Consider the following 6,986-nt stretch of genomic DNA (forward strand, 5'->3'; position numbering starts at 1 on the left):
TACAGTGCATCACACTGTTCTAAGGGCCCTATGTGTATGAATTCAACAACCTCATAAATGAGGATTATTATTACCCTCATTTGACAGCTGAGAAAACCATCTCAATAATCCACTTGCCCAACTAGAAAAATAAACAGCCCAAATTTGAACCCAGCTTAACCAAATGGTGAAACTTAACATCTTAACATGTCCCCCCTAAGATTTTGCACTGAAAAGGATACACCATCACCTATGTCGTAGTCAAACATGTTTGCCCTGAATCCGGTCATGAAAAACAAGCAGACAAACCCAAATTGAGGGACATTCTTCAAAACAACTGTCCTGAACCCTTCAAAAAGGTCATTATTGTGAAATATCCACACAGAAACTAGGCAATCACTCAGATTAAGGACTAAAGAGACACAACAATTAAATGCAATATGTGATCCTTGATTGGATCCTGGTTCCCTCAAAAAAAAAGAAACAAAAAAAAACACTATACAGAACATCCTTGGGACAACTGGGGAAATTTGAATATAGTACCAATGTTAAATTCCCTGATTTTGATACTCCTATTGGGTTATTTAAGACAATGTCCTTAGAAAATGCACCTTGTAGTATTTAGAGGCAAGAGAAACAACTTACTTTCAAATGGTCCACAAAAAAATCTCTCTACATATGTAGATAGAGTTGTAGACAAGAGAATGAAAAGGTAAATGTGACAAAGTGTAAATCATTGGTGACTCCGGGTGAAACATATAGGAACATTCTTTGTACTATCACTGCAACTTTTATGTAACTTTGAAATTATTTCAAAATAAAAAGTTGCTAAAATAACCTTTACACAGAAAAAAGTAGAACTGATTACATTAGGCCTCCTACATTTTGTTCAATTATCTCTTTTTTTTTTTTTTTTCAGCCGCACCATGGCTTGCGGGATCTGAGTTCCCCAGCCAGGGACTGAACCCCAGCCACTGCAGTGAAAGCGCCAAGTCCTAACCACTGGACCGCCAGAACACCAGGGAACTCCTGCCTCAATTATCTCTTAAGTAAACATTTCTAACACTGATGCAAGAAAAGAAAAAAGAGAGAGACACAATAACTAGCTGCAACACACAATCTTTGAATTTTAAAAATAAAAAACTGGGCTTCCCTGGTGGCGCAGTGGTTGGGAGTCCGCCTGCCGATTCAGGGGACGCAGGTTCGTGCCCCGGTCCGGGAGGATCCCACATGCCACGGAGCGGCTGGGCCCGTGAGCCATGGCCGCTGAGCCTGCGCGTCTGGAGCCTGTGCTCCGCAACGGGAGAGGCCACAACAGCGAGAGGCCCGCGTACCGCAAAAAACAAAAACAAAAAAACAACAGCTTTAAAAGACATTATTAGGGGACTTCCCTGGTGGTCCAGTGGCTAAGACTCCACGCTCCCAGTTCAGGGGGCCCAGGTTCCATCCCTGGTTGGGGAACTAGATCCCACATGCATGCCACAACTAAGAAATCCGGCATGCCGTAACTAAGACCTGGTGCAGCCAAATAAATTAAAAAAAAAAAAGACAATTGGTGAAATTTGAATATGGACTTCATATTATAGTGTATGGTTATTAAATTTCCTTAGTAAGATAATGGTATTGTGATTATATTAGAAAATCTTATTCAAAGGAAATGAATGCTGAAGTGTTTAGAGGTTCAGTGTCATGATTTCTGAAACAAATTTGCAAGTTGCTCAGGAAAAAAAGCTATACACACATATGTATGTATGTATGTATAAAATGAGAGAGCGAGAAAAAGAGGCAAAGTAAAATTTGAAATTTATTTTTCCAAAAAAAAATTGTTTTCCTATACAGTCGGAAACCAGAGCTATTGTTTAAGTCACTATATTAAGTTGTTATTATTATAATGGACCTAGATCCTGTCCCTTCATATGCTTTCATAGCTCTCAAAGCCTTTCCATCACCTCCACCTCTGCTCTCATCTCACCACCCCAGATTTCCGAGGCCCCTCAACTTGTCTCAGCTGCCAGCTGCCGCTTCCATCCGTTCTCCACACAGCAGCCAGAATAACCTACCCAAGGAATAACATGGTCACTCCGCTGCTTAAAAGCTTTCAATGGCTTTCCAGCACCTTTTCTTATCCCTCAAGACCTTTCTGATCCCTGCTTGACTTTTGACCCCTACGCCCGCCCCCAACACACACACACACACACACACACACACACACACACATCCAGCCACACTAAATTGCCAGCAGTTTCTGGCACATTTATTGCTCGGTCTCTCTCAGCACTGGGTCTTAGCACCTGCTCATCCCTTCTCTAGGACATCATCTCAGGTCAGGCTGGTTTCAGCTCCTCCTTTAAGATCCATCCAGTTCTGGACTTCCCTGGTGGCGCAGTGGTTAAGAATCTGCCTGACAATGTAGGGGACACAGGTTCTAGCCCTGGTCCAGGAAGATCCCACATGCCGCGGAGCAACTAAGCCAGCGAGTCACAACTATTAAGCCTGCGCTCTAGAGCCTGCGCATCACAACTACGGAAGCCCGCGTGCTACAACTACTGAAGCCCGAGCACCTAGAGCCCGTGCTCCACAACAAGAGAAGCCACCGCAATGAGAAGCCTGCACACCGCAACGAAGAGTAGCCCCTGCTCGCCGCAACTAGAGAAAGCCTGCGCACAGCAACGAAGACCCAACACAGCCATAAATAAATAAATAAAAATAAAATAATAGGATCCATCCAGCTCAAACATCACCTCTCCTGGGAATCATCCTCTAACCTGCTCCAAACCTGGACTGTTTACTGCACTTTCCATCTGGTATCATAAATGCATGTTTACCTGTGTGTCCCACGCACTGAGGACTCAGAGGCTGTGAACTGAGGCTTAGCTTCAGATATCTGGCTGAGTGTTTAATCAAGGATTCTAAGGGAACACACGGAGAGAATAATCTGCTCCTTCCCTATTCCGATTGTTCTGGTTCATCTTTTTTTTTTAATTTTTATTGGAGTATAGATGATTTACAATGTTGTGTTAGTTTCAGGTGTACAGCAAAGTGAATCAGTTATGCATATACATATATCCACTCCTTTTTTTTTTTTAGATTCTTTTCCCATATAGGCCATTACAGAGTATTGGGTACAGTTCCCTGTGCTATACAGTAGGTCCTTATTAGTTATCTATTTTATGTATAGTAGTGTGTATATGTCAATCCCAATCTCCCAATTTATCCCTCCCCACCTTATCCCCTGGTAACCATAAATTTGTTTTCTACACCTGTGTCTCTACTTCTGTTTTATAAATAAGTTCATTTGTACCCTTTTTTTTAAGATTCCACATGTAAGCCATATCATATGATATTTGTCTTTCTGTGTCTTCAGCGTACTTCACTCAGTATGGCAATCTCTAGGTCCATCCATGTTGCTGCAAATGGTAATCTTTTGTTCTTTTTTATGGCTGAGTAGTATTCCATTGTATATATGTGCCACATCTTCTTTATCCATTCCTCTGTCGATGGACATTTAGGTGGCTTCCATGTCCTGGCTATTGTAAAGATTGCTGCAATGAACATTGCGGTGCATATGTTCTGGTTTGTCTTACCTGCAGTGGCCACAGGCAGGCAACATAGCCTTTGTTTTACAAAGCTACCAAGATGTAGGAGAACTTAAATTGTTTGCCTCTTCCAAACATCCATACCTTCCTCATTTTCATTTCAGAACAAGAAGGAGGCCAGGAGAAAGGGAATTGGGAAGTAGACCCGAGAGCTACCCACAAGACCTGGGCAGTCACAATCATATTCCCCGCCTCCAGCACCCTGCAGATCTTCCATATTTTCCCTCTGCCCTGGCCTACTGGGAGCCAGGCAAACTGGGAAGTCAATAACCCTCAGTACCTGCATCTATAAATCAAGAGGCTGGACTCCAAGTTCTTTTTTGGGGGGGGCGGGCCACACCCCGAAGCTTGATCTTAGTTCCCCGACCAAGGATCAAACCCGGGCCCAAGGCAGTGAAAGCATGGAGTCCTAACCAGTGGGCCACCAGGGAATTCCCTCCAAGGTCTTAACTGGTGGCAGGTTTGTGTGAGTTGGCTCACTGAGAGTTTTAAGAATTTTAGTTGCCGAGTCAGTTCAGGGCCCCATCATGAAACAGCGGGCATACTCAGAAGGGTATTTAAGGTATGTTTAATGAAAAGGTTATTTACAGAGTCACCGGCAAGTTTAAGGGAGCAAATAAGGGATAATGAAACCAGCTAGGACTGGCAACAATGGGGTGGGCTATCACCCTCAGATCTGAAGGGGCAAGGGGAGGGAGCAGTTTGGGATCCCAGAGAGGGTCGTAGCCACCCATAGGAGTGTGGTCTTCAGTAGAGGAACACAGCTAACGTTAAAAAAAATCTGAGGACTTCCCTGGTGGTCCAGTGGCTAAGACTCCATGCTCCCAATACAGGGGGTCCGGGTTCAATCCCTGGTCAGGGAACTATATTCCAAATGCCGCGACTAAAGAGCCCACAGGCTGCATCTAAGACCCAGAGCAGCCAAATAAATATTTAAAAAATAACCTCTGGCAGAGGGGGCTCCCCCACCCCCCATCTCCCCACTGCCAGTCTCCTCCCGTCTCCTCTCATCTGCTGGAGCCTCTGATTGCCGGAGAGCAAAGGGGCTTAGGGCGTAGAGTAAGACAGAGAGCGAAGAGCCTTGGAGGGGCACACAGAATATCCAGCACAAATGCCAATACTTAAACATTGGGGAAAGTAAGGTGCAGAGAGCCACATAGTGCATGATACTGTTTTCATACAACAAAGTCATTTCCCCCTTATATGTGCCCGTAATATGCTTGTATATGATTGCCTAAGCATGAAGCAAGGTAGGGGATTATACATGTGAGATCGTTAATATTTAGTAGCTGGGCAGAGTAGAAAGGGCAGGAGAGAAAGCAATTTAGAAAATAGGATATTTGCTAATATGAATTCAGAGTAATTTAACACAGGAATAATTGTTTAAGAGCACAGAACTGTAACTTCAAGTGAGATAGATCATTGTAGATGCTGTTTCTAATGGCAAGATTTTGGCAACAACCTAAACATTTGGTTCTAGAGTTGGTTAAAATAATCACGACACAGCCTTTCAAAGAAACACACCCACACTTATGATCAACACAGGTATTTATTACCATGAACAGTGTTTACAAAATATACACAAAATGTCACAGAAAAGTATCATATGTTTATACATTTTTAGAAAGTGGTCTGGGTGGATATGCCCGAATTGTCCATGGTGGTTTTCTGTGGTTGAAGGATTATGAATGGGTTAGTTTTCTGTACTTTCTTTTTCCTTTTTTCTCTTTTTTTTTCACTTCTAATTATGTGTATGTTTTTCTATATCAACTTGCATTAATTCTGTTACAAAAAACAAAATAAAATATATATCTGAGCTGGTTAAATAGGTGTGGTCAGTTTGTGAAAATTCAGAAAGCCATATACTTTTTGCATTTTTCTGTGTATTATTAATCTTTGATAAAAATACTTTCTATCAATATCAAAAAACACACTCATAAAAAATGTTAGGGGCTTCCCTGGTGGCGCAGTGGTTGAGAGTCCGCCTGCCGATGCAGGGGACACGGGTTCGTGCCCCGGTCCGGGAAGATCCCACATGCCGCGGAGCGGCTGGGCCTGTGAGCCATGGCCGCTGAGCCTGCGCGTCTGGAGCCTGTGCTCCGCAACGGGAGAGGCCACAGCAGTGAGAGGCCCGCGTACCGCAAAAAAAAAAAAGAAAAAAGAAAAGAAAGAAAAATGTTAGAATACAATTTTTTTTATTGAGATGAAAGCCACATGACATAAAATTAACCATTTTAAGTGAACAATTCATTTCGTACATTCACAACGTCGTGTAACCACCACCTCTATCTAGTTCCAAGACATTCTCATCACCCCAAAAGGAAAACCCCATACCCATTAAAAGTGACTCCCCAGTCCTCCCTCCCCCCAGCCCCTGGCACCCACCAATCTGCATTCTGTCTCTTTGGATTTCCCTATTCTGGGTATTTCCTATTAATGGAATTAAAACAATTTTTCGGGGGGGGCACACCGCGAGGCTTGTGGGATCTTAGTTCCCCAACCAAGGACTGAACCCAGGCCCTTGGTAGTGAGAGTGCGGTGTCCTAACCACTGGACAGCCAGGGAATTCCCCAAAACAGAACAATTTTTAAATCAATGGATTTCACATAAAAATTCAAATTTCCAGCTTCTCTTGAACAAAATCTGGCCAAACTAGCCCACATCCCCACAGGGGATAACTGGCTGTAGCTGAGTAATCATCACTCTTGTCGACAAGGCGTGAGCCTACGACTCCACAGTTCCACCCAGCTCTTCTCTCTTCTACGTCACTCTCCTGGCTTCTGGGGCATTTGGGTTTCAAGACCCAGGACTAATGACTACTCAGAACCCCCCGCCTTTTTTAAAAAAATATATTTATTTATTTTTGGCTGCATTGGTTCTTCGTTGCTGTGCGTGGGCTTTTAATTTTATTTTATTTTTTATACAGCAGGTTCTTATCAGTTATCTATTTTATACATATTCATGTACATATGTCAATGCCAATCTCCCAATTCATCCCACCACCACCACCACTGCTGCTTTCCCCCCTCGGTGTCCATACGTTTGTTCTCTACATCTGTGTCTCCATTTCTGCCCTGCAAACCGGTTCACCTGTACCATTTTCCTAGGTTCCACATATATGCATTAATATACGATATTTGTTTTTCTCTTTCTGACTTACTTCACTCTGTATGAGTCTCTAGATCCATCCATGTTTCTACAAATGACCCAATTTCATTCCTTTTTATGGCTGAGTAATATTCCATTGTATATATGTACCATATCTTCTTTACCCATTTGTCTGTTGATGGGCATTTAGGTTGTTTGCGGGCTTTCTTTAGTTGTCGTGAGCAGGGTCTACTCTTTGTTGCAGTGTGTGGGCTTCTCATTGCAGTGGCCTCTCTTGTTCCGGAGCATGGGGGCTTCAGTAGT

The sequence above is a fragment of the Delphinus delphis genome, chromosome 13 (assembly GCF_949987515.2).
Source record: "Delphinus delphis chromosome 13, mDelDel1.2, whole genome shotgun sequence".
Lineage (NCBI taxonomy): Eukaryota > Metazoa > Chordata > Mammalia > Artiodactyla > Delphinidae > Delphinus > Delphinus delphis.